Here is a 21,841-nt window from a genome sequence, read left to right as displayed (position 1 = left end):
ATACATAAAGGACATAAAGGAGTTTTAAACCGTTCCCACACTCCGGCAATATTCTAAACAATGTTTCTATGCTCTAAACCATATGTGTCAAAGTCAAGGCTCGGGGGCCAAATGTGGCCCTCATTGAATCTTATCTGCCCCCAAAGATGTTATTTTAAATGTACACTACTTTTATCACTTAATTTTTGTTTTTTTCAGTAATCCTTGATTATGATGTCAAAAGTGCAGCTGAAAACATCAAATGAGACCAAATAAACTCTTGTTGAGGAACCTGCAACCGAGAATATATGTTGGGTATCTGATTTGAGTTAATGTAGTTTCTGAAACCAGCCCTTAGTTTGAAAAAGGTTTCAATTTTGGCCCCCTTTTGTAAGTGGGTTTGACACCCCTGCTCTAAACACTCTAAAAGAGCACAGCATGTCATGAGCTCCCTCTCCCTGCACCTGTGGGCTGCACACAGGTGCAGCCAGTGCAAAATAATTTAAAATAATTTATTTTAAATAAAAGTCCATGCAGATCTTGCGGCTCATCCATCAATCAGCCAATTGTGTCATGTACAATCTTACTTTGAAAAACCACGAAAGAGCGAGTTTGCAGAAGTTGAACCGTGAAATAGCGAAGGACTACTGTATATCAGGTAGTAGCTGAGAGTCAACCTCAACACTTTCTCTGAGCACTAACACACTTGATGAGTTCTTGCAATAATGCACAAGGTCATGCAGAACACAATTCGACCAAAACAAATATGACTGTCAGTTTTCATCATGCAATTTTGTTGTTTTGGGTAATTTAGTGCTGAGGTTGAGATGTCAGGGAACACAATGTGCTTTCACTTCTGAACCATCATGTACTGTGACCCAGATTATTGCTATTCTACCAGAGTAAAATGAAAGGTGAATAAAACATGTTTTTGTCACTAGTTTTTTGGTGTGGGTTTAAGTCTTTCAGTGGATGTTAACCATAAATGCATCCTCCATTTCCTTATTTTTAAGGATGAGATAACCTGAGTCAGTGTGCTCTTTTGACATTCATGTTTTTTTAAGTAATCTGTACTTTTCTGTATTTTTACCTCTGACTGAGTCCCAGAGGATAAAATCTGCTCTCCTGTTGTTAAAGTTTAGTGTGTTAATCACAGTCATTTGAATTGTTATGAGGGGTTAATTTTATTAGAATTTGCACATATTTAATTTAGCATCCTGCATATAGCGCTTATGAAACATTTATCTGATGCATGTGCTGCAGGTTTAACTGACCAAACTCCACCACAGCTGCAGCTGTCAGTTTCTCACTGAGATAAGAAACTGAAAGATTCTGTTTTGCTTAAGTAGGAAAGTTATCTGAACGCAATCTGCATGCAGGTTTGCATCGGAGCAGTGTGTGCTCTTTATTAACATGAAGTGTGTCGTATGAATGCACAGAAAAGGCCTGCACACCGTTAAAGCAGAGGGAAATAAAGTAAGGCAACATGATTACAGTTTAATACTTGTCAAACAAAAGTATCAGGTACTACTTCACAACAAAAGGACTCTTATAGATCACTAATGTAAAGTTCATAATGCTGTTGTTAATTAAGCTGTAAAAAGGGTTAACAACCATTTCTAAATTATTTAAGTAGTTTACAAACATAAAAAATTGGTTTATAAAGCAATAACAAATTAATTATAAAGGTACGCTTATTGTAAAGTGGTATGGCGTTGCATTTTTGGAACGAATGCGTATCGCCCGTCACCTTAAATGCCAAGGTTTTAAATTCATAAAAGCTCTAAAATTTTAGATTTTTCAGTGAATTTTGATAATTAAAAAAAATAAAAAATTCTAAATTTTTATCTGGACTTTTAAATATCTAAAAAGGTTTGGACTTTTAATGGTTTTCAAAGTGACAATTGTTTTTAAAGTAACTTTTTTTTGGTTGTAAAAATTAGGTTAGAAAAAAACAAATATTTGTTTACAACTACATTCAGCAATAATTTACTGAAGTTCTCCCGTTAGAGTTCATAATATATCTCGGTGCGGCCTTTTTGCATATCAAGGTCAAGGTTCTTTATTGTCATTTGCATCGCATGTGGTACATGTGATGGAACAAAGATGTGTACACAGGGTCCCGGTTGCATCCAACAAAGTATAAATTGTAAAAGTAAAACAATAATAATATCTAAGATATGAGCTAAGAAATATGATATACTAAGAATACGATAAACACTAATAGTGCAAAACCAGTAAGTTGTATGATCTTAGTCACAACTTTTGCTTTAATGCTCTTCCCCACTCACACCCTCCCAATAATAAAAAAAAGACTTTACTTTTATTGATGCTCACTGTTACAGCCTTTATTACAGCTTTTATTGGGGGGGGGGGGGTCTTTTCAGAAAAAGAGAGAACTTCACCTTTTTTCTTTCAACCACGCGTCTATAAATCTATCTGTTTACATTTTTATTTTCCCAACTCAATATTTGTTGCGCACCAAGACTTTCTGGAGTTAACTCATCATTGTTTGAATGTAAACAAACAAGTTGGTATTGTTGGCAACAAAACAAGATTCTGCATATTTTGCTCATTTATCATATTTTCCGGCGTATGTTGCTTCAGTGTATAAGTCGCATCAGTCAAAAAAAACACTATGAAGAGGAAAAAAACATGTATATGTTGCTTTGGCGTTTAAGTTGCATTTATTATGTGTCACCGCTGAACTGTCACATTTATTATGCATTTATTTAATGGTCAAAACAGTTTCATTTTGCCTGAACGGCGCAGCTCCATCCATCCATCCATCCATCCATCGTGGCCGGAGCCGCTAGCTCTCCAGCGTTCCTCCGCCTGCACCAGCTGAGTCAAGATTCTTTATTTATCATTCCACCACAGGGTTCCAGTTACATCCAACAAAGTATTAAAATGTAAATGAAAAACAGTAATAAGATCTAAGATATGAACTAAGAAAAGTGTTAACTAAAAACACACTAAGCACTAGTAGTATAGAAACAATACGCCAAACAGCACAGAACTGAGTGAAGCGAGCACGCACGGGATAACTCACTGTTGCAGTTCTTCAAAATTTAAGTGTCAGTCAAAAAATTGCGTTATGAATTTGGAATAAAGAACGTATAGAATTTGCTTCGGTGTATAAGTCACAGGACTGACAAATCTATGCAAAAAGAAATGTGACTTATACGTTGAAAAATACAGTAATTATGTGGTAGACTGTTAGGGAATTATGTATTTAGTGTTTTTTATCATAGATCATAAAAATGTAAAAATAATGTATATTTTGCCAGCTATTATGGCTTTAAACAAATATCTGACTTTCAGCCACCTCCATACAATGTTTTTAATGTAAAAATCAAGCATTCTGTGTTTGCTAAGATCATTTAGATGTGGAAGCCATCTTATGTCAGGTTGACTTCAAAAATTAAACAGTCAAATATGCAATGACAAACAAACAAACACGTAAGGCAAGTACATTATCGCCCATCTTTCATGGCAGAGCAGTATTAAAATAAATGTATGAATTTTCCATTATAACAGTAAATAGAATCCTTACGGGTACTCTTGGTGAACTTGTTTATTCAGGATCCAAGTGTTTAACAAATAAACTGCTGAGTTAACATGAAATAACTGTTCAAGGTTGAAGGTTTGTTCTTCAGACTCAAATGATTGTGATCGTTGCTCGTCAGGTCAGAGGTCGGTCATCAGTCAATGCTGCGGTCTTTCTGTTTCACCACTTCAGCATTATTTTATCACTGTTACATTTCAACCTTTTACCATTTCCTCATTCATCCCTTCATCTGTTTCTTTCATCAGTCTAATCCTCTCATCTCCAGTTTTCCTTTTCTATACCCCCCCCCCCCCACCCCCCTACACACACACTTCCTGTTTTCTGGCTTTCAGAGAACAGAAGCTGGCTCAGGGGGCAAGGGAGGAAAGAAATCAATAAGGCATGATTTATTGATCACTAAAAATGATGGTGCTCATTAGCCCCCCAACGGGACCTCAGCATTAAGCAGATGACAAAATGTCACCAGTCCTCACCCCGCCCCACCTGACCAACCTACCCAACAACAACAAAAACAAACCCCAGCCACCAACAGGTCCACCTTCTCAGCATTCGATGGATGCAGGGCAGAATGATGAACATCAGACATATTCAAACTAAGCTTTTAATGTTTTTGATAGAAAGTCTTTAATTTAATACAAGTTTTTATATTAAAGCCTGAATCTTAATATTACTTACAGGCAAGTGTCAGCAATATTTATCTCATAATGGTCCTTCCAGAACAAAAAGCAATAACTAAAACGCACTTCATCAAGCGGGTTCTCCAATCTCAAAACAATTTGTTCATGTTCAGAAAACAAACCCAACGCTCTGAACCAGCACCACCACAGTTAGTGGATTGAACTTCTCTGAAACACATGAACGTTCAGCTGTTGAAGTACCGTATTTTCCGCCGTAAACGTAGCGCCACCCTATAAGTCGCATCAGTCTAAATATGTCTATAATAATGTGGAAAAATCAATAAATATGTCACTTCGCTGTATATGTCACATCTATTACGCATCACCACTGACGCGTTGCGTTTGTTAAGCGTCACTGCTGATAAACTGGAAATGTGGGTCGAACCCGGAAATGTGGGCCGGTGTTATGCCAATAATCGATTGGCTGCCAACTGACGGCCAGGGGAGTGTGCACGGGAGAACTTTAACAAGATTAACACTTGAAAATTATCATCTGTTTGCTCGAAATTATAGCAAAGGTGTCTCAGTTTAACTTTTTCTTAATAAATACACTTTGATGGGCAAATCAGCTGCATTTCAAAAGCCAATACATGGAAACATGAACATGCAGAGGCCGACTCGCTGTCCATTTATTCAAAATTTAACAAGATAACCACCTACAAAAATTATACGTTAGCTCGACTTTATAGTAAAGGTGTGTCTGTTTAACTGTTACTTAATAAATGCACTTCAGTGGTCAAATTAGCTGCATTTCGCCGGGGCAGCACAGCAAAATGAAGCTGATTTAACGATTACTCCAAGCAGACAACGGTGTCATTTATAGCCACCTTTACCTATTGCATAATACAACTACATGCCATACTGCTCGACTGCCATCTAGCGGCTGAAAATGGTAGTGTTCAATATTTTTTGTCAGAATTAATGAAAATGGTCATATCTCAGAAAAAAAAAAGGTTTATAAATATGAGAAAAAATCCAAAAATATGTCCCTTCAGCGTATAAGTCTCAGGACACGCAAATTATGCAAAAGACTGCGACTTATACAGTGAAAAAACGGTATTTTTCTCACAAGTATTTGTGTTTAGTATGTGTAATTTGTACATCTTTTTGAAGCTGAAGTAATGTTTTTGCTGTTGTTAAATGAGCTTTTAAGGTCATGATTCACCCTTGATTTCCACCAAACTTCTGTTATTTCTCTTTTTTTTTGGCTTTTATTGTACTTTAAACTCATTTATGCAAGAAGGGGAGCGGTGGCACAGAGGTTAGAGAAAGTGAGCCTGTGATTGCCGGAAGTCATTGGGTCAAATCCCTGAATGACTGAAAGGTGAAGCACCCACACCAGCTCCACCCTCATTTGCCCTAGTCTGGGCCCTTGAGCAAGGCCCTTGCTGAAGTGACCCTGACTGAGGGAACAGCCGATAAAAGAACTGATTTATGTAAGATATATTAACATCCTTACATTTTAGTTTTAGATGCATTTAAAAGTATGGTGTATTGATGACAGGGACGTGTTGTGTGTTTAGTCAAGACTTAAGGCCTCTAAATTAAACATTTGTTACAGTTTCAATTTAAAAAATAAATACAGTGTAGCTTGCTGTTAACATACTGGAACGTGCTTTTCTGCAGTTTTGCTTCAATCCTTTTAGTTGGTCCAATAAAGTTAAGTAAGGTTCTCTGGACGATTTCTTTGTGTTGAAACATTTCATCCTTCATCCAAAAAACTTCATAAGTCAGAGGACACACAATAAACTCAGTCCCATAGGTAGCACTCTCACATAGTGGGCGAACCAACTCCTTGGACTGATGAAGTCCTTTGGATGAAAAACGAAATATTTAAACACAAAGAAACCGTCCAGATGACCTGACGTAACTTTGTTGGATTTTTTGCCTGGATTATTGAGCATGAACTTTGATGTTTTGAACCACTTTGGCCATGGCTGCCTCAGAGGAGTTGACGGGGGAGAGGGTGGACTCCAGAAAGCATCTTATCGCCAGCAAACTAGTTGGACCACTATGTGAGTGTGCTGCTTGTAGGACTGAGTTTGTTGTGGCTCCTCGGACTGATGAAGTCCTTTGGATGAAAAACAAAATGTTTCAACTAAAGGAAACCATCCAGATGGCCTGACTGAACTTTGTTGGATTTTTTACCTGGATTACTGAGCATAAGCTTTGACCTTTTAGTTGGTATTTTTTGTTAAGCATCATTCCTATTTGGTCACAGTCTTATGTAATTAATGTATTTAGACTTCTCTTTTACAAGCAGGTAAATTTATTTGACTTTTGTTCAAGAATAAGTTGAACATCTATTTTTTTTTCTCCTGTGAAGAACTGACCAAACATCAGTGTGCATGTGTTCTGTGTGTCGTAATTGATCAGATGATGTTTAAATACCACTTTAACATGCACAAACTTTTATCCTTGGACTTGAGCAGTGTTTGTGCATTTCAGGTCTCAGATGAAAGTGCAGAGTTTTTCTGCAGCACCCCACTGGGTGTTAGACAATCCCTCATGTCCGGCTGTGTGAGAGTGTCACTGGGAGGAAGGGAGGGGTCCAGGGACGGCCCCAGGAATGGCTGAATGGATGCTTCATCACCCGATGGCCAACCTCTCACAATGATGCATGAAGCCCAGCAGGATGTGGTGCACGGACCTCTGAAACCAAAACAACACACACACCTGAGGCATGAGACGCGTCTCATCCAGCTCCAGTAAAATTTGACTCTAAATTTTAATCTGAGAAAATCTAAAGAAACATAGTATTTCTCCAACATGTCTGCACACATTGTTTAGTAACGTTTTCAAATGTGTTTCTTCTTAACATTTCTCTGTCTGAATCTCTTTAATATGGATGTTAAAAACAAAAGAAAGGAGAAATGAGGACTGAAGTAAAACCACTGAAATTCCCTGTGAAAACTCCTCCGAATTGGACAAAAAAAGCGTTAAAATCAGGGCACAAAAGGGCCAGTGTGTGAAGTGTAAAGTGCTGTTTTCCAAACCAAATCAGTGCCAACATGCGGGAAGTAAAAAGTCCAGTTACAACGGGCCATTCCTCAGTAAACAAAAGTCTGAGACCAGGCGTTAGCTTGGCGACAAAGCCTCTAAATGTTTAATAATGGCAGCCGTGGCGAGCTCTCCATCTGCCCATCGTTCACGGAGTCTCGTCAAATAAATGCTTGAGATGAGGAATTCTCTTTCCCACCAATTTTTTTTTTTTTTTGGTTTTGCAAACTGTAAAAAAACAAGCTGGGTAAAACTTCACAGTCTTACAGTTCTACAGTTCTTCAGTGATGTTTTGTCTTAATTAAATTATTTCTTAATGGCACGTCTTATAGCGTGTGTGAGTTTGTGTGCTCATCTTTATCTGCAGATGCAAACAAAATGATAGAAGGTAAAGCTCAAATTTCATCTCATGCCAAGAAATCAACCATTTTTGAAAAAGTAATTTATAGACTTTTGTGAAGTTTAGAAATTACCACTTATGAAATCCCCAAATTATTTTCTTCTGTGATCTGTGTTGTTGTAGAAAAGATGGAAACAAAAGAAAATCAAAAATCAAGTGGAAAAACAGATCATCCTGGTAACAAATAAGAAAAAAAAATAGTAGTATCACATTGCTGCGAGGCGTGAGAAGGACCGAGTGCAAAAAGATGCATTTGTTTTGGCCAAGTGGTCAACAGACGGAGCGCTAAAGGCCTCGATGTATCCCTCACATGGTGTTTAACACTACCCAACAGCCGCCAGACGCCTGGTCATTTCAACTGCCTCTGATGGAAGCAAAACACCCGCTTGGGATTCAGTCTGTGGAAGAAAGCTGTCATTTACTGGAATGCTGTAATTTTTTTTATTTAGCTAAGCTGTTGAGCTGCTGGCTCTGTCACTTTAACAATTTGCTTCTCCGTGCTCCAAGGAACAGTTGCAAACTTTACCATCCAGGGTGCCGCTAAGTGTGTTTGAAACAAAATGCCATTTTTTGGAGCCCTTAATCTTCATTAGAACGTCGGTCATTCAGATGTGATGAAGTTGGCTGTCCTATCAAAGCCTTACATATTTTTGAAGCATCAAAGGCAGCACACAACCTTCACAGAGCTTTGGGAACGCATTTGTTGATAGAACTATGTAGTAGAAATTTGTTTTTGCTCAATATTACCAAAAGTTCTTCTTTACTGGTCGGTTTTAAAAGAACAAAAATGAGCCATTGGCTGTTAAAAGTGTAAATTTTGTAACTTTTTGTTGTGCTCTGCCTGCTTACTGCAATCACAAGATGATCCCACCAAGCCACACTTGTGGACCATCTCCTTGATGAGCTGCAGGAGTTCAAAAGGCTGCAGAAGACTTCCAGTCGCTGCTGGAGCATTACATGCCTAACAGTAGTGTGTTTCTGCCCACTCTGCATTATCTAAAAAAAGATAAACTTACCTTGTGCTCCTTCTTGTATTCAGTGTTTGCTTCTGATGACATACCTGTTCCACCATACAATCTCAAACTACCTTGTGACTTCTTCAGTTGTCTCCTCTCCTTCCAGCCACTTGCCTACCTCAACCTGGAACTCTCCTCGGACGTCTTCCTTTCGCCCACTGGAACCACTGGATCACCTGCTTTCTCGACAAACCACAAATCTTTCTGTAAGAAAGAGAAGCACTATCATTCATCATTTCTCAAGTTGCCCATATCAACCCATCTCCTTGCTCCCCAGGGTTCCAGTCCCTCATCATGCACATATATGATAGTATCACTTGTAAATAAACAGTGTTGAACTTTTACTGAATCTTGGAATCTGTTTTCTTCAGTTCATAAACTCTGGGTATTCCGTTAATTGTTACAATTTTAGGAATACGAATTCCAATCATGTCAGCTGTGTGACATTTGAAATGCTAAAATGTTACATCACATCTTCAAAGTTTTTGCACCATTGATAGATTTTGCTGCCAAAAATCCACTTAAACAAGTTTAACTCTTACAAAACGACCACAGATGCATTTCTTTTAATTATTTGTAGTTAAAGTAGACCACTCAGACAGTTAGTAGTTGTATTCTATTTTAACCCTTCTTTAAAAAGGAACAAAAACACTAAAATATCAATTTATCATGACAGTATTATTAAATCCCTTGTTTGGTTTCTTGTAAAACTGCTGATCTAATTTAATCACACTTTTCTTTACTTTTGTTAAAACTAAACAAAGTTTTATTTTTTCATTTTCACTCATTAGCAAACGTTCTTGATGTGCTTCCCTAACTACTGAGTTTATTGTTGCTGAAATGAGGACACACATGTAGTTTTCTTGTTGTCAGGAACAATACAGGATCCAAATGCAGTCATGTTTCTGGTGGTGGACGAGTGGAGGTTTGAACAAACTTTATTCAGACTAAAATAGATCGGCATTACAAAACAAGGAGACCTGGATGTATGTGAATTTAAAATCCAAAGCAAAACTTCACCTGAGAATGACACAAAATATATAAGAAAATAGATCATGACACCAAAAAGTAAATTTTGACTTGGTCAGACTGATTGCATCACAGTGGTGCAGTTGGTAGGGTATCCACTTCTTAGCAAGAAGGTTGATGGATCAAATCCCGGCCAGGGGGTCTTTCTGAGTGGAGTTTGCATGTTCTCTCCGTGCATGCATGGGTTTTCTCCAGATACTCCAGTTTCCTCCTACAAGCCAAAAACATGCATGTTAAGCTGATTGGTAACTCTAAATTATCCCTAGGTGTGAGTGAGTGAATGGTTGTTTGTCTCTCTGTGTCCCTGTGATGGACTGGAGACCTGTCCAGGTTGTCCTCTGCCTCTCCCACAATGACTGCTGGATACAGGCACCAGTGATCCTCATGACCCAAAGAGGAAGAAGCGGGTAAAGATGGATGGTAAGGATGGATGAAAATTCTGACTTCTAATCATAAATTTAAATGCTTTATAAAAATCAGAGCAACACATAACGAGAAGAAACCACAAACGCACCAAAAAAAAAAAAACACAAAAAACTTGATAATAAGTATTAAAACTACACAGCTGCAGCTGACATGGGCCACATTCAGCTTCATGTTTTTCAACTGTCCTATTGACTTTATGGAGTTCTGTAATTATAAACCTCACCAACAGGAGATTAAATTAACTTTTTTTTTTACTTTTCTTTGCCCACATTTTTGTCTTGATCCACAAAATACAAATAAAAGAAGCAGCAGGAGGTGTCAGGCAGGTGAAGAGGCTGTGATGCAGTTTGTGTTTGCTGCTGTGACACTTCTACACCAAAGTGTGTACACACTCGCACACAAATTAGCATAAAACAGCTTTGCATATGATCTGAGCACTTTCCACAACGCTCCAGACGACACAGAGGGTGTGAGTTGAGAGGGAATAAATTAAAGCTCTTGCTTTCTTTCTAAAAAGCCATTTGCTGTCAACAACCGGCAACTACAGCCGACACCTACTCAGTTCAGGGTCGGTTTCTAATCCTCTTTAACACACACTTAAACAAGTACACACCAGATTCAGGTCCTCTCCCTGGACTCTTACGTTGGATGTTTTTTTTGTTTTTTTTTCTGCACTGCTTTGTTCCCATTTTCAGTTAGAGCAATATAAGGACCAAAAAAAGGTGTAAATATAGACAGAAAATAACTTTGATCCTAATTCAGCATAAGTTTAGATGAGTGAACATTTGTTCTTTCATCATCCTACATCACGGTTTATCCTGAAAACTTCTGACAGTTTTATTAATGAGTTTTGAATATTTTTTTATTGTACTTTAGAAAAAGTCCTTAAAGCCTACTGCAGGCCATGGTCAGATTGATAGTCCTATTTAGCTCATTAGGTAAGTGCCCAGCCAGATCCTACAGGTTGAGTTCTAGTCTGGGTCAGGTAAGTGCTGTGTTGTCATATGTTTCCATACAATGATGACATTGGTTCTCTGAGTTTAACCCATCGCACATGAGATACACCTAGGTAGAGCAGTGGGCAGCTATATAAGCACCCAGGGAGCAATTAGGGATTAGGCGCCTTGCTCAAGGACACCATGACATGTGGGCATGGCAGGGAGTCAAACCGCAACTTTCTGGTCAAAGTCAGTTGCCCTACCTCTACCCCATCTCAACACCCCTTCCCCTTTTCACTTATCATGGTGGACTGGTTCAGTAAGGTTTTGCTGATGGCGGGGCCATCTAAGTGGCTGCCATTGTGTCTAAACAGGTCCTCCTGGGACACAAAGTGGTCATGGTGAGATGTGAAGGCATCGACATATCTGGCAACTTCTACCATAACAAGCAGAAGTACCTGGCATTCCTGCACAAGAGGATGAACACCAATCTCTCTTAGGGGCCGTACCACTTCAGGGCTCCCAGCAAGATCTTCTGGAGGACTGTCAGAGGCATGTTGCCCACAAAACCAAGAGTGGCCAGGCTGCTCTGGACAGGCAGAAGGTGTTTGATCACATCTCTCCACCCTATGACAAGAGGAAGCGCATGGTTGTCCCAGCTGCTTTGAAAATTGTGCGCCTGAAGCCCTCTTGTAAGTTTACCCTGCTTGGGCATCTGGCACATGAGATTGGCTAGAATTACCAGGCCATGACAACTACTCTGGAGGAGACAAGAAAGGAGAAACCTACTGAAATGGTGTGCTGTAGAGATAGGGCAGCCAATTTGGGACCAGAAAGTTGCGGTTCGACTCCCCGCTATGCCCACATGCCGAGATGTCCCTGAGCAAGAAACTCAATCCTTAATTGCTCCCCGGGCTCTTACATAGCTGCCCACTGCTTCACCTGGGTGTATCTCATGTGTGATGGGTTAATGCAGAGAACTAATTTGACCATTGTATGGGAACATACAATGATGACAACCGTCAGGTATCTCAGTGGTTTGGTCTTGTAGCTATAAGGGTTGTTTTCTGGGTCTTTATCTGGGATCAGTTTTCCTGGGACACTCTACCAGTGGCAAACACAGACCATCTAACTTCTGGGATCATTGAAACACTCAAACATCCTGGAGCACATACTTTCTGAGGGAGGTGCACTAATCACCAAGAGGAGACAGGAGTAAACCATGGATTTGCTGTAGAGAAAACACTGTGTCCTACAGATCTCAAATAATTGGTGTCCCACCCAGAAGAGTTGAAGGAGGGAAATGGTGTGAGAGAGAGATCTTTGAATCTCTGCTTTGATTGTTTGACTGCCATAACCTGGATGGACAAAACATTGGAAAACAATGATAGAAAGTTTTTGTCTCTTTATTTGATTTTATGTGCATAGACAATTGTGGGTATGGGTATTTTGGTGTACTGTATTTTAATTTCTGTTTAAAGCACCTTGACATTTCTCTCAATTCATTTTTTTTCCTCCTTCTGGATCAAGCAAGTCTAAATACATCAGTCCTCTCAGGCCTGTTAACTTTAAATCACAGCAGATGAAAGTTGGACCTTCATAAAGAGTAAAACGGCACGGTTATTATGTCGTGTCATTGTGAACTTCTGAGAGCTCACTCGTGTGCAGCCCAGAAAGTGTTGGCAGATGTTAAAATACAAAAAAAAAAAGAAAAGAAGAACACGTTGATGGTGAGGATGTAAGAGGAGAGGAGAGGAAAGGGGGCATAAGTGATGATGGAGGAGGTGAAGCCTGAGGGGAGGTGAAGCCTGAGGGGACAGACGAAGAGGAGGAGACTCAGAGGAGGATAAAGAGCTGTGTAACAGGCAAAGATGTTGCCGTGTGTCCCGGTGGATTGTGGGAGTCAGTGGTGCAGCTCTGCAGAACCTGTGCTCAGCAGAGTGTTTACATTAATGAGCTAAGAGCTGCTCCAAATCTCCCAACACCCCCCCTCACACACACACACACACACACACACACACACACACACACACACACACACACACGCACACACACACACACACACACACACACATTGTAGAAAACACACACACAGTCACATTTCCATCACATACACTGACATATGTTTTCTAAAGATTTACCCTAATCATAACTGTAAATACTGCTCACTTAACCCCAAAACTTTCTAATTTATGTAAAAAAAATCTTCATTTTTCTTCCTAAAATGCGACTGAGCCCCAACTCTGTGACAGCATTCAGAACACGCGACGAGGCGTGTGTTTGTGTTGCCACACACGTCTGTCAGGAGTGACAGCAAATGACAGAGTCGCATCACCCCAAAACATCTACACAAGTACAAGCTAACGACAAACACTCATGTCTAAATGTACACACATTTACAGGATGTAAATCCCCGGAGACTAAAACTCTGCAGTCTGAGCTGCCAGAGTTTCTGAAAACAAATCTCTATTACCAAAAACTGTCAGACGTGACACGCCAAGACCATGAAAGAGGGCTAAACTATAGTTAATGTGTTTAAAGTTGTTTTTAATGAATCACATAAAAACCATCAAAGTCATTTTGAAAACTTTTTGATGTATTTCAGGTAAACTTAGTCCAGCTTTAATTCTGGGTTATTCTACTGCAGATCTATTGTATATTAAATAATTAAACAAAGCTTGGTCTGAAAAAAAAAATACATTTATCGATCCTGAACCGATAAATAAAATGTTCAGAAAATACTGATAAATTAGCTCTTAAACAAGCGGTACATCCATGTTTCTTGTCGCTGCAGGAGCGAATGCTAGTAATTTTAAGATGAGTGTTGCTTTTTTTTTCTGAACTAGAACAGGGAATTCAAGTAAACCTTAATGTTTTTGATTCAAGATATTCAAGTGTGTGGGAGTTCCACAGTGAAGAAGATAGGTCTCTATTTTTAATATTAATAATATGAGAGACTGCGAGGAAGTGAAGATTCAACACATTCTGGCTTCCTTAGATAGATAACTTATGTTTTTTTTTTAATGTATGTAAATGTTTTTTGTATAGTACCCTGAGGCAACTTCTGTTGTGACTTGCCAGTATATAAATAAACTGAATTAATGTTTTGCTTGACAAAGGCGGTGCAGACTGACACATTTTGGCAAGTAGATGGAGCAATTTTGTTTGCAACCAGGCATAATAGCAGAGCTTTGGAGTGGTCTTAGCCTCCTCCATAGATTAATTTTCAGACACCCCAAGTGTCTTACAAATTATTTGAGGAATCAATACTTTGAAACAATATAAAAAAAGTGAAAATTCTTTAAAATTATAGGGGTGGTCAGTTTACATATATGTATATTTGTTGGTGACCATTTTGGATTTTCACATGGCAACCCATTTTTTGATATTGACCTCTCATGCTTAATGCAGCCACACACCAAAACAGAAGTTGGCAAGTTGTTTATTTTTTACGTTATCAAGCTCTTAAGGTTGGTTTGGTCTTGATTAGAGAAGGTGGGCCTGTGATCGGAAGGTTGCCGGTGCAGATCCCTGGACGCACAACATAAAAAATGTTTATGGGAAAGGTGAAGCACACACATCTGCCTCCAACCTCATTTGCTCCACTCTAGGTCCTTAACCCCCATCATCTGCTCCCCCAGGTACCCTAGATGGCAGCTCTCTGCTACACACAGAGGGCTGTGGTAGCTCGGTGGTCTGTGGTTGTGTCAGGAAGGGCATCCGGCGTAAAAACAATGGCCAAATCTTCGTGCGACTTAATTCGCTGTGGCGACCTTTGAAGAAGGAGCAGCCAAAAGAAGAAAAATATCCAGCTCTCAAGGTTGATATAAGTATATAGGAGCTGCAATTTTGGATTTTGACATGGCAACCCAATTTTTGAAAGGAAACTTTCTTACACCTATATATATATATATATATATATATTTTTTTTTTTTTTTTTTTTTATTCAACCTTTATTTATACAGGTTAGACTCATTGATCCTCGTGGACTCAAGACTTTACAAGAGAGACCTGTATATTGTTGTGACCCTTTCAGGCTACATCATTCAGAAAAAGAGAGCTGCTCTCTCTTCTAGTAATGTAGACGGACTGCTTTGCCTTAGTAGTTGGCTAAATGTAGATGTGGAGTAGATCTGGTTTCAAAGCAAAACAGAAATGTTCTGTAAGTTTTTAAATTGCAGTTCACGCTGATTCATACGTTTTTCCAAACAGTGAATGTTTTGAAACACAAAATGAATGTTTGCAATGCACTTTAGTTATGTTCTGCATTTTCTTTGCAAACTTTATTTCAAAGCTTTTAAGCAATGTGTCCAAGTAAAAATAAAACAATAAAAGTAATAATGACTTAATTGATGAATGAATCCATCATTATTATAAGTTGCCTTGAAAACTGTATAATCGTGATTAATTTTATAACAGATTTGTGATTAATTGTTTTTTTTTATTCATTGATGAACAGCCCTATTATATATATATATATATATATATATATATATATATATATTCTGCTGCTTGAAATACCGACATAGATTTATCTAAAAGGAAGCAGAAGTTAAAAGAAACCTAAAAAAAAATAGGTGTTGTGTTAGGCTGATAACAGACATCTATTTTACTGCAATACATAAATTTATGTAACATGCACACAAGGTGAAAATGTGTGAAACTTGTTTAATCCTTGCCTCACTGGGCCGTGCACAGTCCAAACCACAGCCCTGTTTGTTGTCAAATTAGGCTGCCGGTCTGTGTCAGTGGTTTCCTGTTTTTAAGCACGTACAGGAGTGCAGGTGTGTCAAAAAACACTAGGTTACAGTTCTCTTCCTGTTCACTGCTGCACCACATTTGTGGTTTTGTTGTGAAGAAGATGGAAGAGAACAGAGGCGGGGGTCAAATCTATCACTTTCCTACAGATCTACTTTTCTGTCTGAGCAGAACTGATAGTTGAGCATCTGACCAAATTCTCTTTAAATAATTACCTTTACAGTTCACTTTCATGATCATATTTTGCTTTTTTTTAATTTTCAGGAGAACAGCATGAACAGCTGATTATGAAAACACACACTTCAAATGTTATCAGCCATTAAATGGCTATATTAGTTGTTATCATCCCCATAAGTTGCGTTCATACTGTCCCTGTTGTACCTCCTAGTAGGTTTATAATAGGATCAGGGGTTTAGGTTAAGAATCAAGGGTCAAGGTGTTAAGTTTAGTGTCAGTGCTCTGGGTCAGGTGTAAGGTTAGGCTTAGGAAAAAGGTTAAATAAAGCTAACAAAAAAATTCTGTTTTTACACACGGGCGAAGCTGCATTTTATCAGCGATAAGAACATATCTTTAAACCTACTAGGAGGTACAGGAGGGACAGTCTGAAGGCATATGGCCATTTAATGCCCTGATCTGAAACCTTTGACGAGTGTTTGAAAAAAAAAAAAATCCAGTTTAGGAACTTTTGTGTGAAATATTTTTATCTTTTTATCTGTTGTTGCTGCTGGTACACTTGAATTTCCCATCCGTGGGACAATAAAAGCTGTTTCTATTCTATTCTATTCTATTCTATTCTATTCTATTCTATTCTATTCTATATATACAGTATATATAAATCAATTTTGACTGGGATTTAAGAAAAAAACTGGTTACTAAGAACTTAGCAGCATGAATAGCATAGAATGGCTTGACTGACTGCTCATGAACTAACATATTAACTAGGATATTAAAGCAATAATTTTAATGCAATTATTCTAAACAATCTTCTGTTTTTTTTCTGTAAAATTTCAAACCTAAACATGTCTCATTCAGACATGACAACGATTTGGTACCCAACTAGGAAAAAACATCAAACACACCCTGTATCATCTCAGCAAGTTCAAACTAAACCTTTTTTTTTTTTAACATTGGCAAATTTGCTGGAAGTTTTTTGTCCTCAGTTTGTCTTTGACACGAACCAAAACTCTTGTTCTGTTTCAGAGAGTCACTGTGGAGTTATGCAGGGGAAAAGTTTTCATTTAATCTTTATTTAATCAGGCTCTCTCTCTGAGATAAGAATCGTCTCGCCAACAGAGACCCGACAGCAAGAAACACAACACAAGAACACAATCAGCAGACAGTAAACACAGAAGGTTTGGATAGACTCTTTTTTTTAAAGCAAAAAAAAAAAAAAAAAAAAAAACTGATACACAAAGCTGAATCAAAGTGCCTTAGTTTCTGTGTGTCAAAAAGTTGGTCACAGAATGGTCAACACATGTGATTTATGCATTTAGAATGGTTCTGGGTGGAATTCTTTTTTTGTTTCCCCAAGCAGCTCTTCTTGATGCTGTTAGTAGATGGGACAGTGAGTGTGAGGTCTGTGCACATTTAACTCAGACGTTTGTGTTGGTGCCGTTTAATCCCCGGTTTCTGCAAGTTTTACTTCATGCTCATCCTGGTTATCTCGTACGACTCCACAGAGACCCATGTGACTCCGATCTGCACAGTTTCTGCTTGTTGCTTCAGAGCTTTCACTGCAGAAAGAACAAAAATGATGTAACCAATAGCAGCAAACATCCTGCAAAACATTTAAACTGTTAAAAATGTTCGATGCAGCTCAAAAATGGCCATTTTAGCCTCTTTTCTTGAGGGTGCTCAAGCACTCTTAAATTTTAACTCGGCAACCCTGAAAAATATAGTAAAAACTTTTTTGGGGGCAGTTCTGGGTTTTATGTTCTGTTTATAGCATTTTTGATTCAGTGCAACAAAATAAACAGATCTTAAAGGTAAAAGATCATTGTAATACTTGATTTATTTACATAATGACTTTAATTGCTGGATGTCCGGCCCCTGAGCTGCTGGCTTTCAGTCAAGGCTCCCACAGAGTCAGGTGGACCTCAGTCCGCGGAGGTCTGCACATATCGGATTAGACTTGAAGCAGACACCTGCAAGGCATGTCTGTGCAAAGATCAATTTTTATGACCGCGTAGGTGTACTTGTTGTCGCACAATAAACTGCCCGGTGACGAACTGTTTTGTATGCGACACCAATGTATTAAATTCCCCTTCTTCATCCGTGGTCTGGTTTAATGGCCTTTTCTGTTTTTTTTTTTTTTTTTTTTCAAGAGGCAATAGATCTCTTCCTCCACGTCTGTTGACGCCATGACTGAAATTGTGAGAAATGAAGGAATTTGTCACGAGATAAATAAAATCAGGTCCAGCGTGGCTGCGGGAGGGTCTGGAGATTTTCTGGTGGGCCGGTCTGATATGTGGGCTGCAGGGCCAGCGCTCTCTGCTTTTTTTTATTTTTGAGAACTTTTTCTTAACAACATATAAACACAGAACACTGCTGCCGTTTGCTGCCAGCTCTCGTTTTTTTTATTTTACCTGCCAATCAATTCTGTAGGTGTGTAAGCAAATGACCAGTCAGTGACCTACATTTGTCCCAAAGGTAAACACCCCTTGCCTGCGGAACTGGCTGAAACCCATCAGGGTGGACGCTCAAGTATGAAGTCTCAACCCTCTGCGGACAGTGTGCACAGTTTCCACATGGCTCAAGGTCCGCCAAAATCTGTGGGAGCCTTAACTGTGACCACCTGAGCAGTTTAGTTGAATAGTCCTGCTTTAGAGGGTGGAATACAGTTTATTCAAATTCCAAAACATAAACTGAGCCTGGAAAAATGTAAAAGATGATAAAGCCGTGAGGCCAACCTCATGAGCAGCTGAATACAACAGTGATACACAGGAAGTACCGTGTGTTCATCTGTACCAAGGTAACTGCAGGTAAATCCTCCATTTTCTATTATAATAACATTGCTTTCCTAATTGTTAAAATACAGTTTAATGCTAATAGCTGTGTCCTGATGCATGCTCAATAATCCAGGTAGAAAAATCCCAAAAAATTAAATCTGGTCCTCTGGACATTAAAAAAAAAAAAACATGTCAAGAAGAACCATGAGCCTAACAATCTTCTTGATCATGTGAGCAGCTGGTTTTGGTTGTCAGCAGCAAAACTGGTTGATCCACTCTGAGAAGGTGCTATTTATAAGACTGTACTGAATACAGCACCTCGGACTGAGGAAGTCTTTCCGATGAAAGACGAAACCTTTCTACTTTTTTTTGTTTGTTTTGCTTTGTTGTTTTTTTTTTGTTTGTTTGTTTTTTATGTCCAGAGGACCAGATTTAACTTTTTTGGGCTTATAGTTGTGCTTTGTTTTGTGTATTTAAATGCAGATATATGTTGCAGCTTCTGGTTGTATAAGTTTAGTTTTTATGTTCAGTTAACGCTAAACTGACGTTGCACAAAACGTTTATTAGGTTATGTAATGTAAAGCAGAGCTTTACGTCTGTAGCATCTTAGCTAGGGCATCTATATTGCACGCAGCTAGCTTAGCGCTACTCCTTGTTATGGCAAGCTCTCTAAAATAGTTGCTGAATCAAGTGTTTACTGTTTTAGGTAAACTTTGATGTTTAACAACCCGTTAAAATACACCAGAATGCAAGAAATGGCATCTACTTCATTCAAAAATTTCTGTGGTAGGAAGTAGGAACCCCAGCCCACCCCCACCCCCCCACCCCCCCCCCCCCACCCCCCCATTGTCAATGCTTCTGACGCCAATGGCCACCACCTTGTTCAAACCAAGAGCCATTGTCAGCACTGGGGGGCTAAGTGCCCCTAAAGGTCAGGTTCTAGATTCGCCCCTGAGCTGACATGTATATTAATTTATTCAACAAGTTTAATAATAACCTGTTTGTGATTTTTAACATGGCAAGAAATCCCTGTAAGGATGAAATCAGTAAAATATTCACATTTGATGCATTTTCTGCAACAATATCTCACAAATTCATCGGCTCACAAAGAATCCCCAAATGTTAAAACATCAGTTGACAGAGTTTTATAAAAAAAACAACAACCTCCAAATCAACTTTAAAGCTCGATTTTTGTGCAGAGATAAAGTTTGAAAGTCCATTTCAAGAATCAATAATCTGTTTATAAATATGTTATTAATAACCGAGTTAAGCTGCATGTATATTTCATGGCAGAGGAAGGAAGGGAGTGTCTCCCTCAGGCCAGGAGGCTTTACTCCATATCACTCATTTATAATTAATCTGCTCCACGTGGGACTCTGTGAATCCTGCAGCAGACTGAGCTCTGTTCTCCTCTCGATCTGCCGCGGCCGGCGAACATGGGAGGTTTCTTCCATCGCTCGCTTTTATGAAGGAGATGGAGAGAAACTGAAGCAGCGTGCATAATGTTTGCAAAACAAGTCATGCTTCCTCATATGTTGCAGTCAAAACAGAGGCTGGCTGAGCCGTTTCTTCACTCTGAACTTTCTCTTGTCTCGACGCTGTGGCTGGATTTAAAAACAGGAGGCGGTGAGATTTGACTGAATATTTAAAGGATATATTTTTCTTGTTTTTCCTCTAATAAAAAACACCTTGTAAATAGATCATTTTAAACTAAGAGCTGCTGAAAGGTTTTGAATTGTATTAACAGGGACGCTAATAGGGTTGTGATGATTAAAGAGGTGTTTGGACACAATTAAATTTGATTTTGCACAAAAGGTTTAATGCATTTATTAAACAGCACTAAATGTTTCATTTTGACACTACTGTAGTGCATAAATATCACTTGTAACAACGTGCAGGAAAACTTCCATCAGGTTTCTTTGGGGTGCACGTTCAAAAGATTAACTAAATAATGTCAGTTGAAAATCAATAAATACAATCAATAATTGTATGCTCCTCTTAGTGTTGCTTTTTAAATCAAGTTAGAATTAGTCTGTTACAGTTAAAATAATGTTACTTGGTTTTGGGCTTTAAGTTTTTCCATACTTCATCAATGAAAAGCTTTGTGTGTGTGTGTTATTGTTTTTTTCAACATTACATCCTTTTTAATGAATGTCTTATTAAAACAATATTTTTTTTCATTGTTCCACTCTTAAGCTTGACTCTTGGCAACTGTTGTGAGAGATGCAGTGTTGGAATCCTGAGGCGGAAGGCTCAAACCCAGGTTGCATCCAGGAGCGTTCCCTCGCTGTGCAGTCCACTGCAGGAAGGAGCAGCCTAAAGAAAAACAACATTCACACGAGAGTTTCCAACGTTGTCTTAAAACATTTGCTATGGTTTTCAGTTTGCTTACACAGGTTGCTGTGCCTTGCTCTTGTGTCTCAGAATTTTAGATTTACAAATGAATTCCTCTAAAGTCACTGGCATCTGGAACGTTTCTCAAATCTTTCATATTTATTTTCTGTGAACTAATGTGTGAGAACTGTGGAACAATTCTGAGACGGGCTGGGAACCTTTTAAAACTGAATCGCAACTGATTGGAAATAAAAAAACAAAAAAGTAAATTGTGATAAAACTGAAACATAAGATCTAAAAGTTGTATCTCACTGGGCTGAGACTGGGGACTTGTTGGCAAATGACATGTATGAGGGAATTGCCGAAGTGTTTTAAAATGTTTGCTTTTGTTCTCAATTTTCTTGAGCATATTGCAGAGGTTTGCAACCTTATTGCTTAAGTTTTGAACATGTTCTTAAAATTTGTCTCCCAAAATAGTCACAGTGCTCACAAGGGTCACAAACCAATTTTAAACCCTTTTCAATGTATCTCTAACTCATCTCAAGAGCACTAGAGCTGCATTTAGACACCTGCACAGGAGCTCTACGATGACATTGACAATCCGAGGCAAATGTCCTGGTCTAATAACCACGCTGATAATCAATATAATGTATCAAATAGAATGGTCCAAACCTGAATATGTTCATTTAAAACTACTCAAGGAGATTTGTTCATAAATGCGGGTGCAACCAAGGTGGAAATAATGTGCACTTCCTAAATTATAAG

Source organism: Nematolebias whitei, chromosome 21, assembly GCF_014905685.2.
Source record: "Nematolebias whitei isolate Nwh7 chromosome 21, NemWhi1, whole genome shotgun sequence".
In the NCBI taxonomy this organism is placed as follows: domain Eukaryota; kingdom Metazoa; phylum Chordata; class Actinopteri; order Cyprinodontiformes; family Rivulidae; genus Nematolebias; species Nematolebias whitei.
This window is presented reverse-complemented; position numbering follows the sequence as displayed.